Genomic DNA, 18,563 nt, shown 5'->3' with positions numbered 1-18,563 from the left:
GTTTGCTAGCTCCTGTGCTGCTGCAGCTGTCTGTGCTGCTGCCTGACTGGCTGCTACCTTTATAGGACCCCTAGTCAGTGAAGCCCCGCCCCCTAATCAGGGCTCAGCTTCTCTCCCAGCACAAAGCCCCTACAAGCCTCTACACATACAAATACTACCAATACAAAGCCAAACAAACACAAATACCTTCTCCTCCAACAGAACTCCCACTCAAACTCCCCTGTTTACAGCTCTGTTTGCTAGCTCCTGTGCTGCTGCAGCTGTCTGTGCTGCTGCCTGACTGGCTGCTACCTTTATAGGACCCCTAGTCAGTGAAGCCCCGCCCCCTAATCAGGGCTCAGCTTCTCTCCCAGCACAAAGCCCCTACAAGCCTCTACACATACAAATACTACCAATACAAAGCCAAACAAACACAAATACCTTCTCCTCCAACAGAACTCCCACTCAAACTCCCCTGTTTACAGCTCTGTTTGCTAGCTCCTGTGCTGCTGCAGCTGTCTGTGCTGCTGCCTGACTGGCTGCTACCTTTATAGGACCCCTAGTCAGTGAAGCCCCGCCCCCTAATCAGGGCTCAGCTTCTCTCCCAGCACAAAGCCCCTACAAGCCTCTACACATACAAATACTACCAATACAAAGCCAAACAAACACAAATACCTTCTCCTCCAACAGAACTCCCACTCAAACTCCCCTGTTTACAGCTCTGTTTGCTAGCTCCTGTGCTGCTGCAGCTGTCTGTGCTTCTTGTTTTGTCCCACACCCATGAAGAGGAGTCATGCAAGTGGATTCCTCTCATCAGCTGAGTTTGCTGCTCAAAGCACAAGTGAGGAGGGGATAAAAACCCGTAACAGAAGAAACTGGATCTCTATGTTGGTTGGAATGGCGGGGGCGGGGGAGGGGTTCTTGTCATGAGCAAAAGGTCCCGAGCTGCTTGGCCTGGGTTAGTGCTAATGGCCATATAGAGCTTACTTATATAAGCTTCTATAACTTTTTGAAACATAAGATTGTAACTCATATGTGTGTATATGGTTACCTGCTTTAACTTTGCAAATAACTCTTATTTCCTTTTCCTATTTAATAAGTCTTTAAATAGTTTATTATAGGATTGGCTACAAGCACTGTCTTTTTGTGAGAGCTACGGTGTATGTCACAGTCCTTTGAGACTGGGAGTGACCTCAATATTGCTGTGATTCTTGGTGTAAGGCACCATCTGTCACAATAGTACACTCACCTGGTTGGCAAGACAGATAGAAGTACCCAAGGGGACTGTCTGTGACTCCATAGTTAGTCTGTTATATTGCCTGAGGAGTTGACACTTGATAATTGGTTGGTGAAATCTAAGTATAGAACTCTCAGCCAGTTTGGGGTTTGTGCCCTGGTTCCTAACAGTCTGCCCTGAGGTTGGTACTTACATATTGGAGCCACTGCAGGCAGCTTGACACCAAGTTCTGTTTATATAGCTCCATTCTTCTGGTCCAAGCGCACACTGGCTAGGTCAGTGGAGGAGTCACCGTATCGCCTCTGATATCCATGCCAGGCCCCTGGTAACTCTCTGGCTGGGACACAGCCAGCATGAGCTAAATTCCAATCTGTGATTCAGATGCATATCTTTTAACAACTTCAGTGCGAGTTCAAACACCCAGGGCACCATTTGGCCCTGTGTTTATAGGACAGGGGTGACGGGGGGCGGAGCTAGCCACAGTATTTCTTTCATTAATCACATAGAGCATAAAGCCCAGAACATTTCCTCCTGTGTGTTAGGGCTAATATAGGTGCTCAGCACCTAGCCTGAGTAGTCAGGTCAGGTGCTGTACAAAGCTGTAGTGGGCAGCGTTGGCCAAACCTCTCCCCAAGGCTGCGGAGTTGTGATCCTTCAACCCCGCTTCTCCCCCACAACTAGCCACCCTTTGGTTAGGTGGTGGAACTGCACCAGCTCCACTACAACGGCAAAGGAGAGGAGGTTGGGTTTACCTCTTAGGGTTGCCAGGCATACAGTTTTCGAGTGGAACACCCGGCCGAAAAGGAATCCTGGCGGCGCCAGTCAGCACCACTGACTGGGCTGTTAGAAATCCAGTTGGCGGTGCAGCGGGGCTATGGCACGCTCCCTGGCTCCACGTGGCTCCCAGAATCATGGCCAATGGGAGCTGGATGGGTGGGGCCTGTGGGTGCAGGCAGCACACAGAGCCACCTGGTCCCTCTGCTTAGGGGCCGCACAGACATGCCAGTCGCTTCCAGAGGCCACCTAAGGTAAGCGCTGCTCATAGCCCGCACCCCTTCCTGCACCACAACCCTCTGTCCCAGCTGTGAGACCCCTCCTGCACCCCAAATCCCTCATCCCTGCCCCCCAGAGCCAGTACTCCTGGCAGGAGCCCCCACCCCTCCTGCACTCCGAACCACTCATTTCTGGCCTGACACCAGAGTCCTCACCCCTTCCCACACCCCAAACCCTTGCCCCAGCCTGAAGTCCCCTCCGACAATCTGAACCCCTCCGCCCCAGCCCAGAGCCCCCTCCTGCACCCCACACTCCTCATCTCTGGCCCCACCCAATAGCTTACACCCCCAGCTGGAGCCCTCACCCTCTTCCGCACCTCAACCCCTTGCCCCAGCCTGGAGAAAATGAGCGAGTGTCGGGGAGAGCAAGGGAGGGACGGGGGATGGAGTGAGCGGGGGTGATGACTTGGAAAAGGGGCTGGGCACAGGCTGGACCTTGGGGAAGAGTGGGGCAGGGGGCGGGCCATGGCTGTTCGATTTTCTGCAATCAGAAAGTTGGCAACCTTATTACCTCTTGGTGAATGTTAGCCAGTCTGCATGTTTCCTACGCACACACACAATTCTGTTAATAACTAATAATGTTTGTGATGCACTGTTATGTATCCCCAACCCACTAGATTATCTAAAAGGCCACATGATAGACTCTCAGGAGTGAAATATGGGCAGGGTGTATAGCCTGTAGTATTCATACAGGGGTGAGTTTCCCTACAGTGGATTTTCCAGCTTTTAAAGCTGACCCTACACATGCTCGAATGTGCTTGCTATACCTTTTTTTCTCCCCCATTGTGCAGAATTTGTTTTGCAAAAGCACTACGGGGAAAGCAGCTTTTTGCTAAATGTTTTATAATGTTCCAGGGAACCTTTATCAAACATTTAATCCCAAACCTGGCTTTGAAGCAGGGAGGCATACAATTTCGTAATTAATTTTTTTTCACCTTCTTTTGCTAATCGCTGATAAAAAGCTTAATTCTATTAACAACTCAACTTGACAAATTGCACTGCTCAACAGAAGCGTTTAGAAATTAATTACGCATTTTATTGCATTAGATCGGATAAACAGGGGAGCGCCGGCTGAACAGAGAGGAGCACCAGCAAAGGGCCCAGTACAACCATTTTGGGATGGTGGCTGTTTTTACATCAACTCAGTGTCTGCAATTTACATGGCTGGAGAATTGCTGATATGGCTGTTTTTTCATTTGTTTGTTCTGGCCTCTTGGCTGTTTGGAAAAGTTCCACGTAGGAGAGTTTATTTTTGTAAAAGTGAATTGCAAAGCTACAGTGAAAATAAAGCTAAGCACAAATTTATGTGCTGAGCAGCTTCCATAGGGGATAGCCAGGCTCTGTGGGTGTGAGTGAGAGAGCCTGCATGTAATAACTAGGGGGGGGTGGGTTGCATGACCAGACTGTGAAGATAACTGATGAGGCTGAAGAAGACCTGAGCAGGCAGGCTGGTTGTGGGGGAGTTCAGCACAGGAATCTGCTGAGATCGCCTTTTTATAAATTCTTGATCTCCTTTGTAAAATCCAGTTTCAATTCCTAGTTTGCTGAAAATGCCCCAGAATGAGAAGCTTGAACCAAAATGCTGGGCCCCTTTTCCTAGCTGTGACCCATGTGGGTATAAATCTGACAAGTTCCAATCTAACACCAGGGGTCAGACAAACAAACAAATTCTGCCCAAACTTTTAGGTTTTGCCTCATTTTCTGGTGACTATCTGGGGCACTACCCCAAACACCAGCTTTTGGGTCCCCTCGAAGTAGGCCATCCATGAAGCAGGCCTTGCCTTGAGTGGGGGGCACCTAGGCTTCTGAGCATGTTGTTGAAGTTCAGTGGACCTTTTGGCGGAACCTTGAAATGACCCCTCCAACCTGGGGATCTTCTCTTGGAGTCAGGGTTCGAGATGGAGTCCACACACTTGAAGGTGCAGCGATGGTTAATTTACTATTTCTCTCTGGCAACTCTTTGCTTATACCATGGCTCTCTACCTTCCCTGCTCCTCCCTCTCCCATGCCCATCTGGATGCTGTGCTGTCACAGCCCTGCACTGTGGAGAGTGCTGGTCCCCTAGGGTTCGGCTCCCAGTGAGAGGCCATGACAGCCGCACACAACATGCTGTCAAAACACTGAAACCAAAGCAGAGGGAAGAAATCAAAACCAGGCGAGCTGAAGTTCCCGTCATGAGTCAGGGGAAAAGTCTCAAGAGACAGAGGCAGTGGGTGGCCGTTTCCAATGTGTATAGAACCGTGCATGTTCCCATGGCATGGTCAAGAGTGACCCCTCCTCCCTGAGCAGTGCAGTCAGCAACTGCAGAAGCAGCCTGCTGTGTTTCTAGCCTCTTCCCTCTAACAGCCTCTGCCACACTTCTGCTTAAGCTGTCACATTCTTTCCATTTCTGTCTCCTCTCCTTCACTGTAGCCAACAGCCAAGACATTTGTGCATCAATAATAAATATCTTTGAAATTCTCTAGCATGTATCATCCAGGGGTCTCCACTTACAACTTTACAAACGTTCCTAAATGTGAGGTGGGTCAGCATCATTATCCTCATTTTGCAGACAGGGACACTGAGGCATACAGTGGTAATGTGACTCATCCAAGGTCACACCAAGGGTATGCCTTCACTCCACAGTTAAACAGGGCTCTTACCCAAGTTTTAGCCTCAGTCCTTTCCCATTCACCTAGAGAAACCTCTAACCCAGGTATGGAGGTGCTTTGAGCCCAGGCTAGCTCACCAAGCTGGGCGGTGGGTTGGAGCTGAGGTTCAAGTTTAACTCTGTCTGGAACCCACCCACTTTGTAGAGACAATCAGGCTAAATCACTCAACTGCTGATAGTCCACCAGTGTCTTCCCAGATTTACCCGGAAGGACAGACAATTGACTGGGAAAGAATCCTAGAGCTTCTCAGCACAAAGGCTCATGGGATATGCCCCCCTGAGACACACCAGTGAGTGCAGAAACAGTGAGGACATTGTAACATGGGTAGGGCTTTGCTGAGGGGATGCTCTCACAGGGTTAGGCTCACACTCAGGTTAACTAGGGAGTGAAGACATATCCCAGGTCAGTGACAGAGCAAACATTAGGAGTCTGTGCCTCTCAGTGCCACAATCACTAAACCATGCCTCTCCTCAAATTTAATACCCCACCTATTTTGGAGGCATTGATAGTGATTCAATAGTCAAGGCTGAATCTTCACTTCCATTCCTATTGTCTATCCCTCTCTAAATTTTGTTTGGAGTAACTAATTTGTTTGCCAATTGAGATGCCTAAAATAGGAAAAGAGAAGTTCTTAGGGGGTTTTTTTCTGAGAATTTGGAAAACACAGGATGTTTATTTGCTCCTTAACCACAAATTGAGTTTTAACATTTTCCCACAGTGTCTCGTGATTTTTTAGCTGAAATGTTCTCTTTTATGTGAGGGTTTCAGACCTCATACATAGGGCATGCTCTAGGAAACTGGTGGAGAGTGAAGAGGGGAATGAAGGAAGGGGCAAATAGGGACTGAACGACTTTAGCAGAGAGTTGGTGGGGAGAGAAATACGATATAGTGCGGTTCCGCAGCAGGAGAGATTGTGTGGGTAATTTAGTTGTGGTGAGAGAGTGCGAGAGGTAGACAAAGATATACAAAGATGGTGCACAAGAGCTAAGAGAAGAAACATGGTAAAAGAATGAAAGTAAAATAAATAAAAGTTAATAGAGCTAAGCAAAAATACTGAAAGGAAAAACACAATGATGGTAAAAGAGGGAAAGGAATAAACTCAAGAGAGGCAACAGAGACTCAGAGGAGAAAACAGTTGGTAATAGGAAACAGATCAAAGAGTGAGAGACATGGAGAAATAACCAGTGAGTTTATACAATTCCTAGAAAACTGTGGAGTCCAAATGTGTAGCAGAAAAGGTGAGGGAAGAGGAAAGCAAAGGGAGGGGGGGAGGGAGAAGGAATTCAAATATGCCTTTGACAATAGTTCAATGACAAAATGCCACAGTACTCAAGCGTTCAGTGGGTCTGTGACATTACACCCCATATTCTTTTTGGAAATACGTTTATGATATAGATATAGCATAACTGAGATATATTTTATGCAAGATGGGTCTTGTAAGGTATCATTGGAAAGTTTATAATTTATTGAATGTGATTATCCAATTTATATGCATGTATCATTTCTGTATCTAAAGTTAGGAATATTGACTATGCAAAAGTTACAGCTGGGTGTGTACTTGGGAAACACCCACCAGACAACAGGCCATAAGCCTTGATGGGCCATTAGGAAGAAACAATAAGATTTTGAAGATACTAATCTCTCTCCTTCCTATAGAAGAGCTCTGTGTAAACTCCAAAGCTTGTCTCTCTCTCACCAAGAGAAGTTGGTCCAATAAAAGATATTACCGCACCCACCTTGTCTCTCTACTATCCAGGGATCAACAGGGCTACAGCAGTGCAAACTATGAAGTTATTTGTATTTACACCTCAATCCATTCACTACATCAAAAACAAGTCTTTGACCTGAATACTGTGACAATTTTGTGTTGGATAATTTCAACTTAATTTTGTTATGTAGGACTGCTTCTCAGACATACAGACAGGAGAACAAATAATTTTGCAACGGGACTTTAGCCAAGTTTATGCTCATATAGCTGTTGAGACACATTTAAACACAGAAGTGGATTCCCCACCCTCCACCCCCCTTCTGCTTTCCTTCTTAAGTGTTTAAAACGGGGAGCTTGATGGAGCATGGCAGTGTCTGATGGCAAATGTGAAAACAGTAAGCAAAAAACTTCCATCCTTGGAATGTGAGTCTCAGCAAAACAGCCCCCATCTTCCTTGCTTAGGTCACATGAGCTATCAATAGGGTGGTGTTAAGATTTATTGCTTATACTGTTATATTGGACCTTCCACACTAGCAGCAACCCACACACACTTGGTTCTCCCTCCTCCACCCCTCCTTCCAGTTAATGGCCATCTGGAAAGAATTGTCAGAAATTAAAAAGAACAGCAATATAAACACACACATAGCGTGGATGCCATGTCCAGTGTCCCAGAAAAAGCTTGTGTCCTGGGAGCTTAGCCTGTGATTATGACTGGAAAGGGAAAACCTCGCTCTCTGGCATTGTGATTATAGCTGGGAAAACAATAGTTTCTTTGATTCCGATCCACATCAGTTGACAGCCCCTCAATTTTGTTTTGAGTATGAAGGTCTGAAGGAAACAAAAAATGATATAAAGCATATTAGTAACAATTATTATTTATTGAAATCTTGATTTGCAGAGGTGCTGAGTGTCCATTAATGAAGTCAACATGATCTGACAGGGCTCAGCACTTTTGCAAAGCAGGCCATGTTTCTCTAGTCCAATGGGTGTATGTGGTGCTTTGCAGTCAAATAAAAAAGACAGGTCTCTTTCCCTGGAGAGCTTAGCATTTAAGAACATGGTCTTGCAAACCCCTGCTTAGGCGAGTAGCCTCCGTGACTTTAATGGGATTACTTATGTGATGAAGGTTTTGCAAGATGCTGCGCTAAGGAATTACAGAAAAGAGTAGAGAATAGCGGTGTTTGTGTGAGAGAGAGGGAGAGAGAGGTCTGAGGTTCGGTATAGTACAGGAGATGATGTATATAGAATACAAATCACAAGTTCATTTCATTATATACACATCTATTTCGCTCCTGTTTTTGAGGGAGGGTTAAATGTCTTTATAACAATTTGTGTTTGTGCAGGATTTCTTTTTTAATGCATTGAAATATGCTGTTTAAGAGCAGAGGTGGTACAGAGGAGGTAAGCACTGGAGGGCTGGCCAGCAGGAGTGAGAACTGAGAAGAGATAGAAGGAGGAGAGCGGGGTTGCACAACAGAGGATGAACAGGTTGATTCTAGGCTGCAGAGGCGACGTAAGAAAAGGAAAGGAGTTGTTTTTGGGAGAAGGACAAAGGGGGAGCAACCAGACTCACTGCGCTGGGAGAGCTTGGGTGGAGAGGGGGAGTGAAATAGGAGAGAAAAGTAGTGGGCAGGCCCAGAGCTGTAAAGGGCCGTGAAGTTGATGGTGGAAGTTTAAAAGTCAGCTAAAACCGCTGAGTACAGCTGAGTGAGTGGTAGAAAATAATTCTGCAAATATTTGTTCAGATTTGAAAATGAATGTCAGTTTGACTGCGTTTGCAACCTTTCTGCCTTCTTTTTCTGCAAACACGCCAGCATTCCAGCTTTGCTAACACAAATACTTGTGAAAAGGAAATGTTTACCATGGATATTTGTCAAATGCGAAATTTAAATGGAATATCAGATTGTGCAATTCACATTTCGCTCTCCTGGTTACTTGCATAAACCATGTGGTCTTGTTTGTGTTCCCTAATAGGATGATTCATGTATCTAACCAGGTTAGGAAATACAGTGGTGTATTCAATCTTCATTGTATTGGTTTCATTAGTGGTGCAAATGTTACAGCACTAGTTAGAGCAGAAATGGTGAGTTTTATAGCTTATTCTAATGTTCACAGTATATATACCATGTGCAAGACAAGGATTATGTATTGCCAAAATATGTCGGTAATTTAAAATCATAATTAAACTTGAGAATTTCAGGATCCATTCACTATCAGGAAAATGTCGTTTTAATCAAATCAATGATTTTTTGTGAGTTATTCACACTGCTGTGCCATGGAATCTCACCTGTTTGTGTGTCCAGGACTGTGGATTTCTTATAATTTTGAAGTAAAAAGATAAAACAGAACCTGAAGGCTGGTGAATCTTGAGGAAACTTTCAGCTCACGTTTCAAGTGTCACCTGGCTTCACATTTTGCAGAGCTCAGTGATGCCAGTCCATGGAGTGCAGTCTGCAGGGGGCATATTCCAAAGGGTGGCATCTAGTCTCGATGGATATTACTGCCATGCCTGTGGGAACAGTCAGAAAGGAGGTGTGAATAGTGCACCCACCCTTTCCTGGCCAAAAGATGGATTGAGAGACATCTCCACTCCCACCCTGTACATTGTGAGGCTAATAACGTTGTCCCCAGCAGGTTCTTTTTGCCTGTGCACTTACTCCTAATATCTCCTCATTCTCTCTCTTCCAATCATGCTGTCTCTCTCTTTACTACATGTGGGGGTGACGTCGTTTTGCCAGCTGGTCGGCATTTTCAAGTCTGCAACGTTATTTGTGTTGGAAACTCTCCCATTGCTGCTGGGGAAGGATGAGAATGCCACGAGAGCCTCACCAAGAGCTGGGCACTAGCATAGGGATCAACGTGCTTTATCTACAGGCTGCCACCCCTCTTCACCATTACTTCCATTCACCCCTAACGTTCAGCTGTTCTAGGGCCAGACCCTCCAATGGTGTCAGTCACTGTTGTGGTAAGTCATGGATTGATGCTGCTTTATGCCAGCTGAGGATCTGGCCTTAGACTCCAAAGGGATTTTACAGTGAGTTGGTAGGGTTCACTGAACGCTACGTTTGTGCAAGAGTCTGATTTGCCCACTTGTGTCTGAGACCTCATAGGATTTGTGTGTGCCCTGGGGCTGTTTGCCTGGGAGGTTTCAGTGTACATGCAGCTGGCCAAATTTCAAAAAGTGTCCATTAATTTTTTGGGCACCTGGTTTTGTCGACACCCTAGGGCACACTTTGTGCCCGATTTTCCAGTGCTCATTCCCTATGAAAATCAGATACAAGGTGTCCCAAGACGGACATGCAAAAATCAAGGCACACAGAATTAGTGAATACTAGTGATATTCCCCCCCATAATCTCTCGGTGCGGATGGTAGAGAATGTGTGTTTGTGTGTATGCACATGGGCGTGCGCGTTGCCCATATTAATCTGTCTGTGTGAGTTTGGTCATTACGTGTGTGTTCATTTTCAGGTATACAATTTCTTGTGCATGGTGTGGACATTTGCCTGTTTGTGGTGGTGTGTCTGGAAGAGGCATTCACCTCTGTGCATTCTGCGTGAGCACGTTCACATATTTGTGCAGCAAGTGCATCTTGGCTGTGTGCATGTGATTGCCACTGTGTGAAGTGTGCACACACTCACTGCGTCTAAGAACTGGGATTGTTAACCCTGTTTATAGCCAGCAGCAAGAGGGGTATGGAGGCACTTAACAAGAGCTGACACATGAAGAAACAAGGCTTTTGTCTCCATTGTCCATTAAACAATTCATGAGGTTTGGGGTTGAGTGAGACATTTAATGAACATTGGCCCGTGCAGGCTGCCTACAGCTGGTCATTTCTCACAAAGGGCTGGATGCTTCAAAGGCAGAATAAGGAGATGGGTTCTGAGTTATAAAATGTTAAGAAATAAATGGCGTTTCCTGCGTGTTAAAATTGAGAAGTAGATGAATAAGAGTTAGCGAGAATCACTGCGTCCCCTTGTGTCTGGACCAGCCAATGGCAGGTTTGTAGACACAGTGAGAGAACAAGTGAGTAACTCCAACGTGACTATGCTTTATCCATAGCCCCAATGATCATCGCTGAAACTATTTGTTCTTCTCTACGGTGACAAGGGCAAGAGTTCCTGCTTATTTTGCAGCAGGCACAGAGTTAATTCTTTGTTAAAGCCATGTCTACGCTACGAAATTAGGTCGAATGTCTAGAATTCGGTTTTGTAGAAAGCGTTTTTATACAGTCAATTGTGTGTGTCCCCACACAAATGCTCTAAGTGCATTTAGTCAGTGGAGTGCATCCACAGTACCGAGGCAACCATTAACTTCCAGAGCGTTGCACTTTGGGGAGCTATCCCACAGTTCCCAAAGTGTCCGCCACCCATTTGAATTCTGGGTAGAAATCGCAATGCCTGATGGGGCAAAAATATTGTCGCGGGTGGTTCTGGGTACATATCGGCAGGTCCCCCTTCCCTCCCTCCCTCCCTCCCTCCATGAAAGCAAGGGCAGACAATCGTTTTGCGCCTTTTTTCCTGGGTTACCCGAGCAGATGCAAGCATGGACCCCACTCAGCTCACTGTCACCGTATGTCTCCTCGGTGTTGGCAGACGTGGTACTGCATTGCTACACAGCAGCCGCTCATTGCCTTTTTGCAGCAAACAGTGCAGTATGACTGGTAGCTCTCGTTGACAAACTTCAGGGTGCTCTTTTAACCAACCTCGGTGAGGTCAGGGGCGCCTGGACAAACATGGGAGTGACTCAGCCAGGTCATTATCCTTTTAAGTTTTGTTTCATGGCGATTCAGTCCTGCCACACCATCTTTTAATGAGCAGCCAGAAGATGACGATGGCCAGCAGTCCTACTGCACCGTCTTCTGCCAAGCACCCAGGAGAGGATGATGACTAGCGGTCGTACTGCACAGTCTGCTGCCGGCAAGATGTATAAAGATAGATGAAGTGGATCAAAACAAGAAATAGACCAGATTTGTTTTGTATTCATTTTCTCCTCCCTCCCTCCGTGAAATCAATGGCCTGCTAAACCCAGGGTTTTGAGTTCTATCCTTGAGGGGGCCATTCTGTTTCTCCTTGATGCAAAGCCAGCCCCCTTTGTTGATTTTAATTCCCTGTAAGCCAACCCTGTAAGCCATGTTGTCAGTCGCCCCTCCCTCCATCAGAGCAACGGCAGACAATCGTTTCACGCCCTTTTCCCTGGATTGCCCAAGCAGACGCCATAGCACAGCAAGCATGGAGCCCACTCAGCTCACCGCAGCAGTTATGACCATTGTAAACACTTCGCACATTATCGTGCAGTTTATGCAGAACCAGCACCTGAGAAACCAGGTGAGGAGGCAACAGCAGTGCGGTGATGAGGACATGAACACAGATTTCTCTAAAACGGTGGCCCCAGCAATTTGGAGATCATGGTGTTACTGGGGCAGGCTCATGCCGTGGAATGCCAATTTTGGGCCCCGGAAACAATCACAGAGTGGTGTGATCGCATAGTGTTGCGGGTCTGGGATGATTCCCGGTGGCTGTGAAACTTTCGCATGCTTAAGGGCACTTTCATGGAACTTTGTGACTTGCTTTCCCCTGCCCTGAAGCACAAGAATACCAAGATGAGAGCAGCCCTCACAGTTCACAAGCGAGTGGCAATAGCTCTGTGGAAGCTTGCAACGCCAGACAGCTACCGGTCAGTCGGTAATCAATTTGGAATGGGCAAATCTACTGTTGGAGCTGCTGTGATGCAAGTAGCCAACGCGATCACTGAGCTGCTGCTATCAAGGGTAGTGACTCTGGGAAATGTGCAGGTCGTAGTGGATGGCTTTGCTGCAATGGGATTCCCTAACTCTGGTGGGGCTATAGACGGAGCGCATATCCCTGTCTTGGGACCGGACCACCAGGGCAGCCAGTACATAAACCGCAAGGGGTACTTTTCAATGGTGCTGCAAGCACTGGTGGATCACAAGGGACGTTTCACCAACATCAGCGTGGGATGGCCAGGAAAGGTACATAATGTTCACGTCTTCAGGAACTCTGGTCTGTTTAAATGGCTGCAGGAAGGGATTTACTTCCCAGACCAGAAAATAACCATTAGGGATGTTGAAATGCCTATAGTTATCCTTGAGGACCCAGCCTACCCCTTAATGCCATGGCTCATGAAGCCGTACACAGGCAGCCTGGACAGTAGTCAGGCACTGTTCAACTACAGGCTGAGCAAGTGCAGAATGGTGGTAGAATGTGCATTTGGACTTTTAATGGGTCGCTGGCGCAGTTTACTGTCTTAGTCAGACCTCAGCGAAACCAATATTCCCATTGTTATTACTGCTTTCTGTGTGCTCCACAATCTCTGTGAGAGTAAGGGGGAGATTTTTATGGCGAGGTGGGAGGTTGATGCAAATCGCCTGGCCACTGAATACGCGCAGCCAGACACCAGGGCTGTTAGACGAGCACAGCAGGAAGTGCTGCGCATCAGAGAAACTTTGAAAACCAGTTTCATGACTGGCCAGGTTACTGTATGACACTTCTGTTTGTTTCTTCTTGGTGAAAACCCACCCCCTTGGTTGCCTCTAAGTTCCCTGTGAGCCATCTGCCCTCCCCCCTTCGATCACAGCTTGCTTGCAAAGGAAATAAAGTCACTATCATTTAAAAAACATGTATTTTTTTATTAATTGATTATAAAAATAGGGAGATAACTCACAAGGTAGCCCGGGTGGGGTGTGGGAGGAGGGTAGGAAAAGGCCACTTTAAAACTTCTTTCAGAGTAGCAGCCGTGTTAGTCTGTATTCGCAAAAAGAAAAGGAGTACTTTTGGCACCTTAGAGACTAACCAATTTATTTGAGCATAAGCTTTCATGAGCTACAGCTCATTTCTTTTTTTAAAACTTCTTGAATGACAGTCTTCTGTTGCTTGGGCTGTCCACTGGGGTGGTGTGGTTGGGTGCCCGGAGCCTCCCCCCCGCACACGCCCCGCGTTCTTGGGCGTCTGGGTGAGGAGGCTATGGAACTTGGGGAGGAGGGAGGGCCGTTAAGCAGGGGCTGCAGTGGCAGTCTGTGATCCTGCTGCCGTTCATGAACCTCCACCAGATGCCAGAGCATGTCCATTTGATCCCGCAGTAGTCCCAGCGTTGCCTCATGCCTCCTCTGATCTTCCTGCCGCCACCCCTCCTCACGTTCATCAGCCACTTTCCTGTACTCTGCTACTGTGTCCCTCCACACATTCTGCTGAGCTCTGTCAGTGCCGGACGACTGCATGAGCTCAGAGAACATTTCATCGCGCATGCGTTTTTTTCACTGCCTTATCTGAGAGAGCCTTTGGGATGGAGGAGGGAGGCTTGAAACATTTGCAGCTGCTGGAGGGAAAAAAAGGGAGTGAAGTATTTAAAAAGATACATTTTACAGAACAATGGCTATACTCTTTCACGGTGAACAATACTATTCACATTACATTGCACATGTGATTTTGGTGCAGGGTCACATTTTGCATCTTATATTGAGTGCCTGCCGCTTTGGTGTTAGAGATCACACACGCAGTGCCGGGCAACAGAATTCGGCTTGCAGACAGCCATGGTAAGCCATAGTCTTTCGGCTTCTGCAACCTTCATAACAGCAGAGCCCTCCTCTCCCATACCAAGCAAAGCATGTTGAGTTGACCATTTAGTGCTGCGGTTTTCCGGTTAACATGCAGCAGCAGAAACCAAACTAACCCCGCCCCCCATCCAATTTTCTGGAATGATCACTTTACCCCTCCCCCCACCATGTGGCTAGTATCAGGGAAGATCCCTGCTAGCCAAATGCGAACAGCTCAGCGCCAATGCCCCCCACCCGCCACCGCGTGGCTAACTGCGGGGAGGATTTCTTTTCAGGCACAGGCAAACAGCCAAGTAGGAACGGCCACCTCTGAATGTCCCCTTAATTAAATTCCCCTATTTCAACCAGGTTACCATGAACGATATCACTCTCCTGAGGATAACACAGAGAGATAAAGAACGGATGTTGCTTGAATGCCAGCGAACACTAGGACCATACGCTGCCAGGCTTTGTCATGCAATGATACCAGATTACTTGCTACTAGCATGGCGTGGTAAAGTGTCCTACCATGGAGGACGGAATAAGGCTGCTCTCCCCAGAAACCTTCTGCAAAGGCTTTTAGAGTACCTCCAGGAGAGCTTCATGGAGATGTCCCTGGAGGATTTCCGCTCCATCCCCAGACACGTTAACAGACTTTTCCAGTAGCTGTACTGGCCACGAATGCATCCCAAGTCCTCAGGGCTACTTAATCATTAAAAAACGCTTGCTTTTATAACGTGTATTATATTTTAAAAGGTACACTCACCAGAGGTCGCTTCTCCGGCTTCGTTGGTTTGGGAGGGTATTTCGGTCAGGGTGAGAAAAAGATCCTGGCTGTCAGGGAGAATGGTATGCTGTGTGCTCTCCTCAAGCTCATCGTCCCCATCCGCAAAATCCTCAGGCATGGCGGAGAGTACCCCATCATCAGAGTCCACGGACAGGGGTGGGGTAGTGGTGGCGGTCCCCCCTAGAATTGCATGCAGCTCAGCGTAGAAGCGGCCTGTCTGGGGCTCTGTCCCGGAGCGTCGGTTTGATTCTTTGGTTTTCTGGTATGCTTGTCTGAGATCCTTAAGTTTCACACGGCACTGTGTTGCATCCCTGCTGCAGCCTCTGTCCCTCGTGGCCTTGGAGATTTTTTGAAATGTTTTGGCATTTCATCTTTTGGAACGTAGTTCTGATAGCACGGATTCCTCTCCCCATACACCGATCAGATCCAGTACCTCCCGTTCAGTCCATGCAGGAGCTCGTTTTCGATTCTGGGACTGCATGGTCACCTGTGCTGATGAGCTCGCCTGGGCAAACAGGAAATGAGATTCAAAAGTTTCCGGGGCTTTTCCTGTACACCTGGCCAGTGCATCCGAGTTCAGAGTGCTGTCCAGAGCAGTCACAATGGTGCACTGTGGGATAGTTCCCAGAGGCCAATACCTTCGAATTGCGTCCACGCTAACCCTAATTCGAAACGGCGATGTCAATTTCAGCACTAATCCCCTCCTTGGGGAGGAGTACAGAAAATCTGTTTTAAGAGCCCTTTATGTTGAAAAAAATGGCTTCATTGTGTGGACAGGCGAAGGGTTAATTCGATGGAATGCTGCTAAATCCAACAAGTGTAGTGTAGTGTAGTGTAGTCCAGGCCCAAGATCACGCCTGTGTGTGCAGGGTGGAGTAACAGGACAAGGAACAATCAGGGAATACAGGAAACCTTATAAAAATGGCTATTTGGTAGTTGAAAGAAGGCAAGGCTGCTGAGAAGACAGAGAGATCTTTGCCCGGTGGTTACATGGCTGTGTTATAGCCCGGAGAGGAGTTTTTCTTCTGTTGGTTGTATATTTTGCAATGCCTTTTCTAAATGTCTATGTTCTCTGAATACTTAGGGATAAAACCTTAACTGACAAAAGGACTGTCTCCCTGCTGATCCTTTCATGGTTCCACTCCGCCAGCTTCCATGTGCCTTCATATTTTCATGAGTAGTCCCATGGGGTGGCCTACTCTATATGAAATGCCTTAGTGGCTTTCAGTTCAGTTCCTAGTGGGGATGTTGTCCAAGTCACCTAGTTCACCTCCACAATTGGCAGTATATTTGGACCCTTGTTAACTATCTCAGCAGAGGCCAAAAACTGAACTGACCACAGACACTGAACTATCTTCTTACCCCTAGAGGGATCCTTTCTGGTCAGAGATGAGGTATGCAGACAAGGCAGAATGGGGGAAGCATGCACTGTCACTGCCTATGATGTGCTGAGCTCTTTTGCTACTGGCTTCAGTTATAACAGCTGATCCCTGATTCTAGAGGAACCAGTGAGCGACCACTTCTTGCTCTCACTCTCACACACACCACTTACACACTGTACCAGGGTTGGAGGCAAGGAGTGGTCCAGCACAGATGGTTCTGCATACACTCAGAGTGTACGCACACTCCTTTCCTTAGGCAGTGGAACACTGAGTGTATGCAAAACCATCTGTGTGGGAGCGTACATGTGTGTTGGGGAGACGATGACTTCCGTCTAGCTCATGCTTTTTCTATCCATGCCATGCTGGATGATGATAGATCATATCTTGGGAGACAAGTCCCACTGGGATAAGCATTCGGGCTTTTGTTGGCAGGGACCAGGAGCTTCCTCTTTGAAAGTCATATTTAAAATGTCTGTCCAGCGTTGGCTATCACAGCCAAACCTTTCACGCTGTCCTGGCTACAGCACAGAGGCATCTAATCACAGAAGAAGAGAGGGTCCCATTCTAGTAACAGTGTTTATTACTATGTATTAATATATTGAATTTATGTAGTGTTTTTTAAGCTGAAGGATTCCAAACACTCTACAAAACTATATACCTGCCCCTGAAATACTACTGCCTCTGGGGTGGAACGTGGAGCTATTTAACAGCATACAGCAATGGGGTATCACAGTTTAGTTCACTCTTTAGACTTTAAGCACTTAAGAGCAGGAATCCTCTTTTCTTGTTTGTACAGTGACATGCAGAAAGTGGCCCTGATTCCAGCTGGGTCTTTTGGGTGCTACCATATTATACATATTTACTACTACCACTAATAATAATAATAATGATAGTTTAGAGCATGATGTCAAAGAGAAAAGTGTCTTAGATTGGAACTGCAGTGGGAATTTAGGGAGATAGAATGTCATTAGCTACCCAGATTAGGAGGTAGATATTGTGATGGGTGCATTGTACTATTAGATTATATCAAACAGGATTTTGGTCATCACACAAGGGTTAACACATCTGTAAAGGGAATTTTAAGAGCTCACAAAGGTCAGAGCATTGGCTTGATGTCTCATCCCTGGTTCTATGTTGGTATCTCCAGCAGCACAAACATGCCTTTAGCCCTGTAGTGGGGAACTGGTTCTGCACGGACTTAAATAAAAGGGTGTCACCTATTGAATCACCAGTGCCACTTGTGGCAGGGTTTTCTTTAGAACTCTCCTACCCCCGATAGTGATCACAACTCAACACTGCTAAGGTGTGTGAGATCTGATAAAAATCACAACTCAAGGTGTCTCTTTATTTGGAGTAGTTAGCTAGCCCCAGGGACCAAAATGTACAGATATGACATTAAAAAACAGGTTTGACAATACCCCTTTTACCACCACCAGCAAAAAAGTCTGCTCTCATACAGAAAGGCCATGAGACAAAGCAGAGGATTGCAAAGGAAGACGGAGGTCTACAGATATAACAAGTCAGATCTCTGTGACTCTGGAATCATATAATTATGTCTGTGCCATACTCGGTAGCCAGGTTACTGCTCAAAAAGGACAGTGCCCTTCTAGGGACAGTTCACACATTACCTTGTTCATTTGCGGATGGGACAAGCCCCTGAAACAAGAGCTACAGAACTGGGCTGATACTTGATCATCATGAAGTTTGTATCCTCTATGTCTTTCTTTCCAGAGATCCAGGAACCACTGAATTGCTACCAGGGTGGATTGGTTGCATTTAGACCCTGCAACTGAAAGTTTGGGTCTGGGAAAGGAATGAGGGAGGGTGGAACTTCAGCCATATTGAAATGTGCTGACGCTGACCACTCCATCAGGTGGCTTTTGGCCTCTAGAAAATGGCTGACTCTCTGTGCCCAGTTATGGGGGTGTAATGGAGCAGACTCACCCCTGCAGCACCTCCTGCTGGTCATTGGGAATTAGCTCTTTTCCAGCCTGGAGCACCCTCTGCAGGCCAGAGATCCGCTGTCCCTGTGTCCCTCCCAGACCCCGGTGCCCTTTTATCTGCGGTGCTGTCCCCTAGCAATACCCCCACACTCTACCTTTGGGGAACCCCCAACCCACTATCCCCACCTTGCCTCAGTCTGGGCTACAGCCAGTCATCATCAAGCCCCTGCTCCCTGGGGCAGACTGTAGTGTAAAAGCCACTCATCATAGGCAAG

At 47.0% G+C, this 18,563-nt stretch overlaps 1 protein-coding gene and 1 pseudogene across 4 annotated transcripts in view; one reads left to right on the top strand and one right to left on the bottom strand.

Moving 5' to 3' along the window:
- LSAMP (limbic system associated membrane protein) overlaps nt 1-18,563 on the top strand; it is a 1,352,562-nt gene that overhangs the window by 1,007,928 nt on the left and 326,071 nt on the right. The gene's annotated exons all lie outside the window — the stretch shown is intronic.
- Nucleotides 13,486-15,444, bottom strand: LOC140905492 (uncharacterized; annotated as a pseudogene).

This window comes from Lepidochelys kempii, chromosome 1, assembly GCF_965140285.1.
Source record: "Lepidochelys kempii isolate rLepKem1 chromosome 1, rLepKem1.hap1, whole genome shotgun sequence".
Taxonomy (NCBI): Eukaryota; Metazoa; Chordata; order Testudines; family Cheloniidae; genus Lepidochelys; species Lepidochelys kempii.
This window is presented reverse-complemented; position numbering and strand designations above follow the sequence as displayed.